Raw genomic sequence first — 15,000 nt, forward strand, 5'->3', positions numbered from 1 at the left:
AGGGACATTCTTCAGCAGCACAGGGCTTATGTCCAAGGATGTCCTCATGATTGTTTACAAAAGCCAGCTCAAAACTACCAGTGAGCACTGCCCCAGGAAGGGCACTGGTCTACAAAAACTCAGGCTTCTATTCACTGGAAAATTGATACTTGCCTTTAGCACAGTCCTCAAGTAACCAGGACTTTTATAATAATGACCAAATAAGAATTTGAGCTTTCCATAAGCACACAAAAAGATGCTCAACATCATTAGCCACAGGGAAATGACAATTTAAACCACAATGAGATACTGCTTTATACCTACCAGGATGGCTATAATCAAAAAGACAGACAATAAGAAATGTTGACAAGGATGTGGAGAATTAGAACCCCAATACATTGCTGGTGAGACTGTACAATAATACATCCCATTTGGAAACAGTTTGGCAGTTCCTCAAAACGTTAAACATAGATTTACCATATGATCTAGCAATTCTAATTCTTGGTATGTACCCAAGAAAAATAAAAACATACATCCATACAAAAATTTGTACATGAATGCTTATAACAGCATGATCCATAATAGGCAAAAAGTGAAAGCAACCTAAATATCCAACAACTGATGAGTGGATAAAAAAATGTGGTATATCCATACAATGGAATATTATTCAGCAACAAAAAGGAATGAAGTATTGACATATGCTACAACATGGATAGACCTTGAAAACATTATGCTAAGTGAAAGAAGCCAGTCACAGAATGCTCATCCTTACAACCATACTATATGATTCCATTTATATAATATGTTCAGAAAATACGAATCCACAGGCACAGAAAGTAGATAAGTCTGGGGGTAGTGGGAATGGGGAACAGGCAGTGAATGCTGATGAATGCTGATGGGCATGGGGCTTCTCTTTAGGGTGATGATATTGATCTGGAGTTAGATTGTGATGGTGGTTGCATAGCTCTAAACCATTGAGTTGTGCATTAGTCTGTTTCTGCTGCTTATAACAGAATACCTGAAACTGGGCAATTTATAAAGAAACAAAATTTGTTTCTTACTCTTTCAGAAGCTGGGAAGTCTGAAGTGCAGGGAGGTGAGTCACATGTGGTGAGGGTCTACTTCCACAGCAACACAGGGTGTCACATGGGGAATGGGCGGAGCAAGAGAGAGCTAACCTTCTCCTTGGCTCTCCTTTTAAAGCCATCAGAAGGGCCAGCCCGTTGGCCCACTTGGGAGCCACCAAGGCCATGGGTTTGGATCCTTATATAGGGATGGCCAGTTAGCTCACTTGGGAGAGCATGGTGCTGACAACACCAAGTCAAGGGTTGAGATCCCCTTACAGGTCATCTTTAAAAAAAAAAAAAAAGCTATCAGAACTAGGCCCATTACTTCATGAATGGATCAATCCATTCATGAGTGCATAGTCCTCACAATCTAATCACCTCTTCAAGGCCCCACTTTTCTTTTTTTTTCTTTCTTTTTTTTTTTTGCCTTTCCACTTAAAATTAATTATTTTATTTTATTTTATTTGTTTATTTTTTAATTTTTATTGAATCAAAATTGATTATACATATTTTGGGGGTTCAACATTGTGATATGTTGATCAAATCAATATTACTAGCATATATATTGTTAAAATCATAATTTTTCTTTATGCCCCTTGTCCAATCTCTCCTCATCCCCCTCTCTCTCCTGCCTCCCCCCTCTAATTACCTGAGATTTCTTCTCTCTTTCTGAAAGAATAATGGTCACTCTGTTGATTTGTTGCCTACGTGATCTGTCCAATGCTGAAAGGTGTGATCTGGTCCCCCAATATTATCATAGAGCCAATGCCTCTTCTGTCACTCTGGAATGGGCTTTGTGGAGAGAGATATCCTCTTCTTTTCTTCATCTCTGCTGATGACTCTCTGTGTGTCAATGAACTCCTGTGGCTGGCAGACCATCTGTGTGGTGGTTGTGGCATCCAACCACTTTCACAGCAGCTGTGGTTATGGTGGTGGCTGTGGTGGGCCACCCATGTGGAGGTGATATTTTTGGCATGCTCCTTGGTGCTGGCAGTGTGCCTGGTGGTGGGGAGTGTCTGGTCCTCAACTCCAAGCCTCGGGACTCTGGGTGGGCCCCAAGGCACTGGCGTGGTGTGCCTGGTTGTGGGAGGGGACCCAGTGCCCTTCTCCATGCCTCAGGTCCCTGGGCAGGCCCCGAGGTGCTGGCACAGTGTGCCTGGTTGTGTATGGGGGGTCCGGTCCACTTCTCCATGCCTCAGGTCACCAGGTAGGCCCCAAGGTGCTGGTGCAGTGTGCCAGGTTGTGGGAGGGGGGTACGGTCCACTTCTCCATGACTTGGGTCCCTGGGCAGGCCCTGAGGCACTGGCATGGTGTGCCTGGTTGTGGGAGGGGAGTCTGGTCCCCTTCTCCATGTCTCAGGTTCACGGGCAGGCCCTGAGGTGCTCGTGCAGCATGCCTGGTTGTGAGAGGGGGGTTCGGTCCTCTTCTCCATGTCTTGGGTCCCCAGGCGAAGGTGCTGGCACAGACTGCCTGATTGTGGGGAGGGGGGAGTCTGGTCTCCAGCTGCATGCTCCAGTCCCCTGGGTAGGCCCCAAGGTGCTGACAGTATGCCTGGATGTGGGAGTAGGGTCCAGTCCCCAGCTCCATGCGTCATGTCCCATGCCCCATGTCTGCCTGGGCTGGAACTAATTTTTTGTCCTTTGCTTACTTCTAAAATGGGGGAATTTCCTGTGAGAACCAGTACTTGAGCTGTGTTGTTGAGCTAAATTGCTGCTTTGCTGCTGTTTCTCTAGGAAAGGTTTTTTGTGTAGCTCAGGGTTTAATGGTTGACTTATAGGTACTTCCAGCTCTCCAGAGACCTTGTGGATTTGGGTTGTATAGAATCTCTGATCTGGGCCTGAGTTTTTTCATCAAACTGCACCCCATGCATTTCTGCATTCCTGACCAGTCTCCTCTGAGTGGTCCTGCGCTGATTGGGGTCAGGCTGGTTGTCCTTACTGTGTCCCAGTGTTCTCCAGGTGGGCCTGTCTCCGCTACCGCCCATGCTGCAAACACGTCCCATGGGACAGGCCCTGTGCTGGTCCCTTGTGATGACTCACCAGCTTCTGAATGGCTCCCCTTTTTTAGCTGTTCTGGCTCCTTGCTCCTACATGAGTCCACGGGAACCCTATTAGTGGTCTTGCTGTCCTGGGGGCCACCAAGGCCCTCTTCTCAAGGCCCCACTTTTCAATTACCATAGTAGGATTTCCTACCCTCTTAACACTGCTACAGTGGAGATTAAGTTTGCAATACATGAACATTTGGAGGACACATTTGACCCACAGCAAGTTGTAACTTTTAAATGGCTGAATTTTACAGTGTGTGAATTACATCTCAATAAGCCTGTTTAAAAAAAGAATTTGAGCCTCCAACCATCCCACACAGTTTGCAAAAAGACTGAAAATAAATATACGAAAATGTTAACTTCTCTTTTCTGAGTGATGGAAATCATGAGATATTTGGTCTTTACACTTTTCTGTTTTCTAAATTTTCTACAGGCGCTGGCTGGTTAGCTCAGTTGTCTAGAATGTGGTATTAAAACACCAAAGTCAAGGTTTGGATCCTTTTACTGGCCAGCAGCCTAAAGAAATAAATAAGTAAAATTTCCGTGAATAGCATTTATTACTATTTATTTATTCATTATTGTAACATAGTTTATTGCACGTATCTGTGGGCACAGCTTTGAATATCAATACGTGTGTACAATATGTGATGCTCAAATCAGGATAATTAGTATATTCAACATTATGCAGTAATCGTCTTTCGTGGCCCTTTACCTCCCTTGTATTGTTTGTATATTAAGAAAAAAAAATCGATAAGCATTGATTTCAACATTCAAACATAAAAGATCAACTCTGCATTTGACCAGCAAAGAATAAGCTTCTTTTTTTTCTTTAAAACAGTCCAAGGGCTGGCCAGTTAGCTCAGTTGGTTAGAGTGTGTTGTTATAACACCAGGGTTAAGGATTTGGATCACCATACTGGCCAGCTGCCCAAAACATAAAAAAAAGAAATACAGAAAACAGTTCATCTACTTCTTTTTTCTCAGTCATCAAATGTGTAACTATTTGTTTTCCAGTCTGACTTCTAGATTAGATTGTAAACTTCTGGAAGGCAGAGATTATTGTGTCTGTCTCCTCCACCTCTGAACTCTCAGAGTCTAATTAATAGTTTGCTGGGTGTATACAAGTACTCAAACAATATTTGCAGAATTTAACTGAGTTTACTAAATGTCTACCATGTCACCTATGTGCTAGACACTTTTGGCGATTAAAAAAATAATAATCCACAAATGGAATTGAATTTAAGACACAGAACAGTCCAGCAGGAAAGAAAACATAGGTGCATAAATAGTTAAACCAAAATTACAGTAATAAATACCTTTTGAAAGGACTAAGAAAGGCAATTATTCCCATCGAGGTGGCATCAGGGGGCACTTTTGTGCAAGAGAAGGCATTTGGGTCGGGACTTTACGGATGCCTTAAATGTACCTGGATCTAAGGAAAAGGAAAGCCTGTGTGCCAGATGGATGGGACAGCCTGGCAATGAGAAGGCCTGGAATTCTTTCATTTATCTGGCTTTGACTGAGCACTTTTAATTGAGTAGCTTTCTCTAAGGCCCTGGGAGTAAAGAGGAAACAACACTCTGGTCTCCAGCCCCCAAGAAGTTCTGCTACTGTCTAGTAGGAGAAAGAAAAATATGGAAGGCTGTGATAACAGAGGAGTAAGGAAGAGGTGAGGATGGGAGTGCGAGTCAGTAGGCATAGCACGTGCAAAGGCACTGAGGCATGTTGGAGCTGACAAGGGGTAGCAGCGAGAACTCCACCTGGTTGGAAGATAGGAAGGTTGTGGGCAAGTGGCAGGAGGTAAACCTGGTGAAATGAGCAAGGAACATGCCTCACATACCAGGTCAAGGCTCTTGGATCTTATCCTATAGGCATGAAAAACCACCAAGTATCGTGAGAAGGGGAACGACATGATCTGAGTGGCGTCATTGTCATCCCAGTGAGGGTGAATGGAGGGAGGCAAGAACCGAAGTCAGGGCTGCTGAAGCACAGGAAAACAGGAACCTGAATTTACATATTAGCTATCAAATTAGAAGGCAATGGATTAAAAGGACACTTAGGAAAGTAAATTAGACTGAGCATTTGGATGTAGCAGGCAGAGAAAAGAGGGTGGATTGTAGCAGGCTCCTCAGGTTTCTGGTGGAAAAACGGAGTGGAGTAATTCCTGATATAGGACATCCAGGGGGAGAAACAGCTTTGGGTGGAGAAGATGGGCTCTGAGGGACATGCTGAGCCTGAGATCCTTTTGGGGTATCGAGCTGCAGTTGGATCTGCAAGTCTCAAGCTCAGTAGAGCGGCCTGATGTAAAAGCACAGGCTTTGAGTGACACGTACACAGTGGCTGAAGCCATTGGCATGGGTGAGATCTCCTAGGGGACTGACTGCCTAGAGTGATAAGAGAAAGGGGCTTCCGGGAAACCTTGGCCTCAAGAGGAGGACAGAGTAGGAGCAGCAGGGGAGGCAGGAAACCTCGGAGCGAGGGCACCTAGGGAGAGAGAGAGAGAGGCAGAGACAGAACTAAAGCAAATGGCAAAATAATAATTGTCCATTGGGCTCTTCTTCAAATGTTGTGTATGTTTGAAAATTTTCACGATAAAAAGTTGGAAAAAATAAAGAGAACATGCCCTGGTGAGGGTAATATTGTAAGTGTAGCAGCATCTTCAAAGACTAGACTTGAGCAGGGTCCACACGAGCAGGGACTTGGGACTGAGTTATGCTACATTCACGACTCAAGATGCTTTCACGTCCGCCTCCGTCCTCAAGGGGCCTCATTACAATGAAGCCCCGAGGGGCTGCCACTTTCTTGCCAGTCTTAGTAAGCGCCATTTCTTTAATGGCCTTTTTGCTCAGTAAGAAAAGAGATCCAGACTGCCGATGCCAGCATAGGATGCAACTCACTACATTTTCTTTGCACCCAAGCTTTCAACTCTAATGGCTTTTCTAAAGAATTACTGGCTACTTTTTCCTTTTATTTAAGATTATTTAAAGAATGAGTGTAGGATGCTTCTGTGACTGATCCACAAAAGCATGGGCTTTAAAGTAAGATGGACTTGGATTCAAATGCAGACTTCTCTATCTACTAAGCTGTGTGACCTTAGGCAAGCGACTTAGCCTTTCTGGGCACCGTTCGCCTTAACACCTAAGCAGTCACTTTGCGCTTAAACGTCAAGTGCAGAAACTGCTACGGTGCCAGCAATTAGGGGCAGCTATTTTCCTGTTTATCTACTTCTCTTCCTGTCCCCCGTCTCTGCCTTTCTTCTCTCCCTCTTTCTCTCTCATCCTCTTCTTTGTTTCATTTGGTTTTCACCTTGACAATTTCCCCGCAAAGAAACTGGAAGCCAACGTGTGAAATTCCCAGGCCACCCAGTGGTGACACTTGGGCTGAAAGTCCCTGAGAGAGGAGTGGTGGTGATGTTGGTGTTGGAGGGGAGGGTGCAAATAGAGAAGTTCAGCCTCATATTAATAGGATCGGTAAGTAAAACGCTGAGCACCTCAACTGTGTGGGTGGCTGAGCACCACAGGTGTAGACCATTATTAAATCCCTGACCACCAGGGTTCAGCTCTACTCTATTTTTACTACAGGAAAACACAAAATAGCTTCCTTTTAAAGTTAGCATTGTGTTCAGGCAGATATTAAGCAGTCTTCAATGGGTGAAGATTTTAACATTCATTTTCCAAGCATTTAATTCAGGCAAGAATGATAGAAAATGGGGTAACCCTAGCCCATCTCCTTTGGGTCCCTGGAGCGTAAAGAAGGGGAACATGATGGTGTCTGTGTGTGGGTGGCTCGGTCAGGGGCCCCGCTGGATGCGTCTTGAGCACAGAGGACTAGGACTCCCTGGCAAATGCAAGTGGCCCCAGGTGCATTTCAGCGACAGGCAGCAGAATAAATTCAGTTAGGCATTTATAAGTAGATCACCCCAAAAAGGAATTGAAAATGTAGACATCTGAATGCACAGATGCAAAGCATAAGGATTGGGGGAAACCTGCTCGTTGTGCACGGTTGACTCGGCTTTGTGCCTTAAGAGCTACCTACGTGAGGGGCTGACTTCCACTGTGAAGAACGGAGATTTCATGGAGGCCTCCTTCTGTGTGAGGAGCAAGGTGGCAAGCCACCAGGATGCAAGGTCGCTCTGGGGACAGGTTGTGCTCTCTCTCTCTCTCTCTCTCTCTCTACCCCCTCCACTGCCCCTCTCATCCAATCCTCTACAAATTCTCTGGTCCATTGCAGGGAGCCAGTTTGATGAATCTAGTACTTGGCCCCATTGGAGAGAGCCCTGTGGCCCCCAGCCCACCAGTGGCCCTGCTTTGGTCAAGCGTCCTCCCCATCCTGATAGTGATCTAGGAAGTGCCCAGTCTTGCTTCTCAGGCCACCTCCTCCTCTGGTGGCAGCAGGCATCATGCCCGGCATGCACAGCATGTAGTATGAGTGTGGAAAGTGTGTTTGCCTTTATAGTTTAATTCTGGACAGTGGTCTTGGGACTGTCTCAAATAGCAAGAGCCATGTCACCGAGCCCCCATTTCTTTTCACATTCACGCTGCCTCATTTACTTTTAAAGTGTACTCAGTGTGCTGGGTGGGAAAGTTCTGAATTGGTTCCGATTCTGGCTCTAAAATCAGGGGACCAGCTTTAAGACCTTGAAGAAGCCACCACCTCTTGGATTCCCCGTTTGCTCTCGTGTGACATAGCAGGTTAGGAGGGAAGAGCACAAGGCACGTTCCAGCCCAAATGTGCTATGACCCTGTGGCGGAGCTGGGGTTTTGAAGAGTGATTGTGAGACATAATGACTTTTATGACTTAGGGCGCAAGAGAAGACGGCCCTAGCATTCCAGTACCAGGAACTGACAGCTTGCACATTTTTAGGAATATTTGTTCCTAGCCAGGAGAGAGACTAGCAGAGGGTTGAGGGTTCCCCTGGTGTCACATCCATCTCGGCATGAATCGGGCTCCATCACGGACCAGCTCTGTGACCTTTGGAAGGTTATCTGACCTTTCTGCACCTCTCTTTCCTTCTTTGGGAAGTGGGGGAACCAACAGCTCCTGCCTCTCAGGCTTACCTGAGGAGGAAGAGGTAATACACGTAAAGCACTTCACCTGGCGCCCAGCTTGGGGGCCCTGGCCGGCAGTGAGGTGTCGGTGACTTCTGGGATGGCCAGTGTATTCACTTCCTGTGGCTGCTGTAATCACCACAAACTCTTGGTAGCTTAAACAACAGCAATCTGTTCTCTCTGCTGTGGGTTGACTGCCCCCCCAGAATCCATTGGAGCTCGATCTCCATTGCAACAGTGCAAAGAGGGCGGGAAATCTGATTATGGTGTTTGAAAGGTGGGGCCTTGAAGAGGTGATTAGATTGTGAGGACTGTGCCCTCGTGAGTGGACTGATCCACTCATGGAGTAATGGGCGTGGTTCTGATGACTTTGAAAGGAGAGCACGTGAGAAGGTCAGCTCTCTCATGCCACTCCTCACCATGTGACACCCTGCATTGCCACCCAGAAGAAGGCCCTCACTGGATGTGCCCCCTGGACTGTGGACTTCTAGCTTCCAAAACTGTAAGAAATAAATTTCATTTCCTTATAAATTACCCAGTTTCAGGTGTTCTGTTATAAACAACAGAAAGCAGACTAATACGCACTTGCAGCTCGGAAGCCAGAAGTCTGAAATCAGTATCGCTCAGCTGTGCTCCCTCTGAGGGCTCCAGGGGAGAGTCCGGTCCTTGCCCCTTCCAGGTTCGGATGGCTGCCAGCATCCCTTGGCTCGTGGCTGCATCTCTCAGGTCTTCGAGGCCAGCCTCTTCAGATCTCTCTTTGCTCCCTCTTCATATCGCCTGCTCTGCTAGGTGTCAAATCTCCCTCTGTCTCCTTCTTATGAGGACATCTGTGATTGCATGTAGGGCCCACCCACATAATCCAGGAAAATCTCCCCAACTCAAGATCCTAACTTAATTACATCTGCAAAGACCCTTTTGGCCGTAAGATAACATTCACAGGTTCTGGGCATTAGGACGTGGATGTCTTTGCAGGTGGGAGTCATTTTCAGCTGACCACATCCAGCTGCAGAGGGAATGCTCAGGCTGGCCATGATTTTGTGCCTCCAGGGCCCGCTGTTTGAAGATGTGCCCTCGTCCCCGCCAAACTTCCCTAACAGCAAACATGTCATCTTTTCCTCGTGGCTCAGCTCTCCCTGCTGACGTCCTATTTCTGCTGATAGCTGCACCATTCCCTCCACACCCTCAGAGCTATCTTTGACCCTTTGGGTTCCTTCCCCTCCCTGCCACCACCCCGCCCACACTTCATATTAGTCACCAAGTCTCAGCATTGCGGTCTCTGAGCAGAAGGGAAACTTCTCATCCAGCTTTTTCGATTCACAGAGACAAAGCTGAGCCCTAAAGAGAGGCAGCAGCTTGCCCATGTCACATGGCGATTGAACATTTAATGGCAAGGCTGGATGACAGCCCAGGCCCCTGACACCTACTCCTACCATGGCTGCCCAGCCAAGCAAACTTCTTCCCAGGCGCAATGCTCCCTCCATCCTCATCTCCATCTCTGCTGCCCTTCCTCGGCCCTGCCCATGTCTCCTCTCCTTGCAAGACTGCAGAAGCCTCCTGGGCCTTCTTGGTCCAGTCTGCCCTTTGACCAGTCCCCCCCATATCCATTTCACTGTTTGCATTTGGGTCACCCCTTTGGAAAAAGCTTCAGCATCTCCCAGTGACCTCGAAGCAAAATTTCTTCTATTCAGCAAACATTTATTGAGCATCTGTTATGTGCTGGCTGCTGGGGAGTGCATGAAAAACCAGAGCCAGGCACAGCCTTCAATCACAGCCTGGTGCATATGCTGTCTTGGCCTGGCATTCAGATTTCTCACCACCTCTCCTGCTCCCCACACAAACCTGTCACTGCCCCGAGCAGCCTGTGTCCACTGCTGGGCACCAGCACTTCTGCTTCTGCCAGCACCTGTCTGCAGAATGCCCTGTCCGTTTCTGACCCCATTGGAGCATGTACAGGCTTCAAAGCCCAGGATCCACCCTGCCGGGGGAAGCCTGTCTTGTACTCTAGCCAGTCCCTGCACTCAGTCCCTGCACTCAGTCCCTGCCCTCAGCACCATTCTGTGGCCCTCCATCCTCGGTGGCCGGGTGGCAAGTCCTGCTTTCTGACCTGTCTTGACTGCAGGAAACCTTGGCAACTACCTTTACTCCATCCCCCTCTCCCTCCACTCCACCCCCACTTTTTCTATGGCCCTCTCTCTCTGGTGTTTGCTGCTACCCAGAAGGTGGGGACACCACGATGGTGTGCCCAGTAGAGGCACCCCTGATTCCAAGGCATCAAACTCCCCTCTCAAACACAGCTCTCCATGATATTGTCTCTTTGGGGGAGCACAGCAGGTCCCTCTGCTCAGGGGTGCCCTGAGCAAGAGCTGAGAAACTCTGCAGGGCCCCTGCCAGTCACTCCCACCCCACGGCCCAGAAAACTGGGAATTCCTACTCAGTCCCTGAAAGCAAGTGTTCCTGCCTGTGGTTAAACTGGGCATGTCCTTTCCTTTGACCCTGAGAAAACTGACTGACCAGATGGTACAGATTCCTAACACTTTAATGGGCATTTTACTTTTCCTGTGAGTATGGGGATTCATTACCTATTTCTACATAGCAGACTACTCCCAAACGTAGTGGCTGAAAAACAGCCAAGATGCTATTTGCCCACCAATCTATGGGTGGGAATTTAACAGTGCACAGCGGGGTGGCTGGTCTCTGTCTGGGGGCAGCTTCCACGCTGGCATGTCCACTCCCATGCCAGGGCTCTCCCTGGTCTGGCCCAGGAGTCTGGGGGTGGCTGAGTCTGCTGGAACAGGGGCACGCGTCTGGCTGAGTTCCTGGGTTCTCCAAAGTCGGGGCCTTCACTCTCCATGTGGCCTTTCCAACAGGGTAGTCAGGATTGTTAAATGGCTGCTCAGGGCTCCCCACAGTACAAATGAGAGTTCTCTTAAGGTGCAGCTTTAAGGCACAGTGTCACCCGTGTCACATTCTACTGTTTTTAGCAGCCTTGATTAGAGGGAGGGGTCTACGAGGGCCTGAGTACCAGGAGGTGCAGTTCGTCGGGGACCACCACTGTGACGAGCTACTACACACACCTTACCTTTCCAGGTGGAACCTGATTCTTCAAGAGATAGGGGGCTGTGTTCTACCCTCAGCCCCCTTCGTAATGGCTCGCTCCTATCGAGAAAGGGCCATCTCAGAGGGCCGGTCATACTGCTAACCCCTTCACCACCAAGAATGTTCCCTCAGATGGGTTGGAATGAAAGGTAGCAATTCGGGCTACATTTTCTACATGAGAAAACTGAGTCTCATTTGAATTTTAGTTTATAACTTGCTAAAGACCATATGATAAATTAATACATTAAGCCTGAGAGCCCAGAACCCCCCCCCCCCGCTTTTTTTAAAATAGGGAAATATATTTACTTTTCAGAAATTCATTTTCTGGGCAGCTTCTCTGGATGCATCTAATCTGTACACAAGAGATATCAGTATTTTCTTCTATCGCCTTCACCCGGACACTTACCACTTTGCTTGAACACACCTGATAATTTCTCGTATTCTTTGGACCCAAGAGTGAGTTGATGGTGGTGGCATCTGTTCATGAATGCAACTTACTCTAGATGTGATAAAAACTGATTTCTTAGAGGACAAGGTAATACTCCAACTCTTCTCCCAGGAGAATATTAGGAAACAATTCAGGCTTTAAAATTATGCTCACAAAAAGTTTTGGTGACCCTGGCTTCTTTTTCTGGCTTGTTTTTGTTCTCACCTTTATTTAATCCAACCTACTTTTCCCAGCCTTATTCCCTTCTCTACCTCTTAATGTCTTCTGTGCTCTGACAGGATGGAACCACCAGAAATGCATCAACCTCTCCCTCTTCTCTACATGTGCTCGGGTCACTCCCTCCACCTGGAACACCTGACCACCCCCGACTCCACCTGATATTTTTTTAAGGTGCATCTCGAATGCCACTCTACAAGGAGTCTATCTTTGTCGGGTCCCTCTAAGCAAATGTGGCCTCCCCTTCCTTGACCTTGGAGGACTTGAAGCCCCTTCCTCATGGCTCTTGTGTTCTGTCCCTGCAGTTTGTATATTTTACACTGTGAGCTCCTTGAAGGCTGGGCTTGTGTTTCACCAGATTTTACTCTCCCTGAGTCACCCAGCACTGTGCTTTGCATGGGGACATATTTACTATTTGTGTGCAGTGTGTCTTTTTGCACATAGGGTTACCTTTCTTGCCTTCTCAGAACTGTGTATGGGTTATATGAGCAACCATGAGGTCACCACCATCTCTGAGAATTTGGACATGGGGACAAAAGACTTCCTTTGGAGATAGGGTTGCCAGACTTAGCAAATAAAAATACAGGATGCTTAGTTAATTAGGATTTCAGATGAACAACAAATAATTTTTTAGTATAATCATGTCCCATGAAATACTTGGGACATGCTTACACTAAAAAATTACTTATTGTTTGTCTGAAATTCAGATGTAACTGGGAATCCTGTATTGTATCTGACAACTCTACTTGGAAATTAAAATATAAAACTAACAAATATGGATTAGAACAAAGAAATGTAAAGTCAGCTTAAGAGAACAGAATGGGTCCTTCAGCATGACTTGATTGTAATTGGAGGATGTAAGAAAAGCATATTTACAAAAACACGTCTAACCTCCTTTTGTAACACATCTTAAGAATGTGCCAATCAGAAAGGCAGTTGTTCAGCAATAGAAAACGGAGAACCAAAGAGACAAGCTTTGATTATTCTCTCCAGAATCAAATTGTTCAGGAGCACTGTATTAGTCCGTTTCTGTTGCTTATAACAGAATACCTGAAACTGGGTAATTTTTTAAGAAACGAAATTTATTGCTTACAGTTTTGGAGGCTGGGAAGTCCAGAGTCCAGGGAACACATCTGGTGAGGGCCTTTTTCTTGGTGGTGACTCTCCACGGCAACACAGGGTCACGGTGAGAATGGGCTGAGCAAGAGAGCTGACCTTCTCACTGGCTCTCCTTACAAAGCCATCAGAACCATGATGGCCATTACTCCATGAATGATCAATCCATTTATGAGGGCACAGTCCTCACAATCTAATCACCTCTTCAAGGCCCCACCTTTCAAATACCATGATTGGATTTCCCATCCTCTTAACACTATTACAATGGGGGTCAAGTTTCCAATATATGAACTTTTGGGGGGCACATATGACCCATAGCAAGCACCAACTTCCAATCTGAGACAGCTCTGATCTTACCATAGAGATGGACTTAGAGGTGTCTTAGTCAGTTCAGGCTGCCATAACAGAATACATAGATGGGTGGCCTAAACAGCATTTATTACTCACCACAGAGGCTGGGAAGTCCAAGATCAAGGTGCCAGTATGGTCGGGTCCAGGTGAGGGCTCTCTTCCTGGCTTGCAGACTGCCTCCTTCTTGTTGTGTCCTCACATAGTTGGGAGAGAGGAAGCACTAAGCTTTGAGTGGAAGGGGCCATCAGGATCATCCGACTAATACCCCACGTTTACCAAGAATACTTGTTATAATTTGGGTTTCCATGTCTCCTGGGAGTGAAGGTGTTGATCTGTGAGCCTGTATATTCAGCCCTCTGAGGGCGGCAATGGGGTAAAATGGTATTGGGGTTTCTCTGCATCTTTCTCTCTGTGAGCTTGGGTAATATAAGACTGATCCATTCTTGCTGTGCCGGGTCCCCCCGGGGGACCCCTAATGACAATGAGTTGTGTTGTATTCCAACGACTGCACTTTTTATCTGAATCTCTGCCACAGCAAATGGCAGAATCTATTTCCTCAGGATGTAAATGCACAAAGAGAATAAGTAGCATTTATGGAGTGCTTATTGCGTCCTATGTAATCCTTATAACAATGCTCTATCCTACTTTCAAAGCTAAAGAAACAGACTTCAAAAAGTTTTCTAACCCCTTGCCCCAGGACACCCAGCCAGTAAGGAGCACAGCCATGCCACAGAAGCACGCAAGAAGAGCTTTAAATGTTAACAAATACCATGACAATTCAGAAAACAAATTCAAGAAGTCTCCAGATAAGAAATTCAAATATTATGGAGGAAGAAATATTCACCCTTGAAAGAAAGAAATGTCATTACACTCTCTCCCACCAGGGCCGTCAATAAAACCCAATCAGTCTGGAAGCCATTTTATAGCTATCCACATTAAGCAGAATCTTCTTGTGTTTGTGTTTTATGAGAGGTCTGAAGTTAATTGAATTATCATTTAAAATATTTTACCCAGCTGCATGTCAGACCCTGAATCAACAGAGGTGTGTAAAATGGGAGACTGTAAGAGCGAATGCAAGAGAAGGAGACGTCAGGAAGTGAAAAGACCCTGGCGAGTTATTTTTACCACCTGCTGTCTCAGAAGCTGGGTATTGTCGAGTTAAGCCTCATCGGGCAAAAATGATTAAAAATCACTGGTATCTTTTCATTAAAATATATGTATCTCCAGATCATTCTTGGGAGAGTCCCAGGCCTAGAGAGTTAAGCCAGCCTTAGTGACTCACGTCAACAGGCCGTTTTGTCAGAGAGCATTTCCATAATTAGAATTTGTGACCAACATGTCCAACCACGAGGATATATCACAAGTGCTTGTCACCAGTGCTGGTTTCTTAGCAAAAAAAAGACCTGTTAAATGTCAGGGATTTGTGTTTTTGTCTTTGGGGTGTCACCATGCTGTTGTTATTACGATAGTTGGTATGGGGTGTCACCATGCTGTTGTTATTACGATAGTTGGTAACTTCTGGTAACGAACAGTTATTTAGTTGTGAGGGGCTGTCCTCAGGTCTCCTCTAGTTCTCTCAGTAAGCCTGTGGGACAGAGCTTCTTGCTCATGTTCCCTGGATCTGGGTCTCAGGGAG

The sequence above is a fragment of the Cynocephalus volans genome, chromosome 16 (assembly GCF_027409185.1).
Source record: "Cynocephalus volans isolate mCynVol1 chromosome 16, mCynVol1.pri, whole genome shotgun sequence".
NCBI lineage: Eukaryota > Metazoa > Chordata > Mammalia > Dermoptera > Cynocephalidae > Cynocephalus > Cynocephalus volans.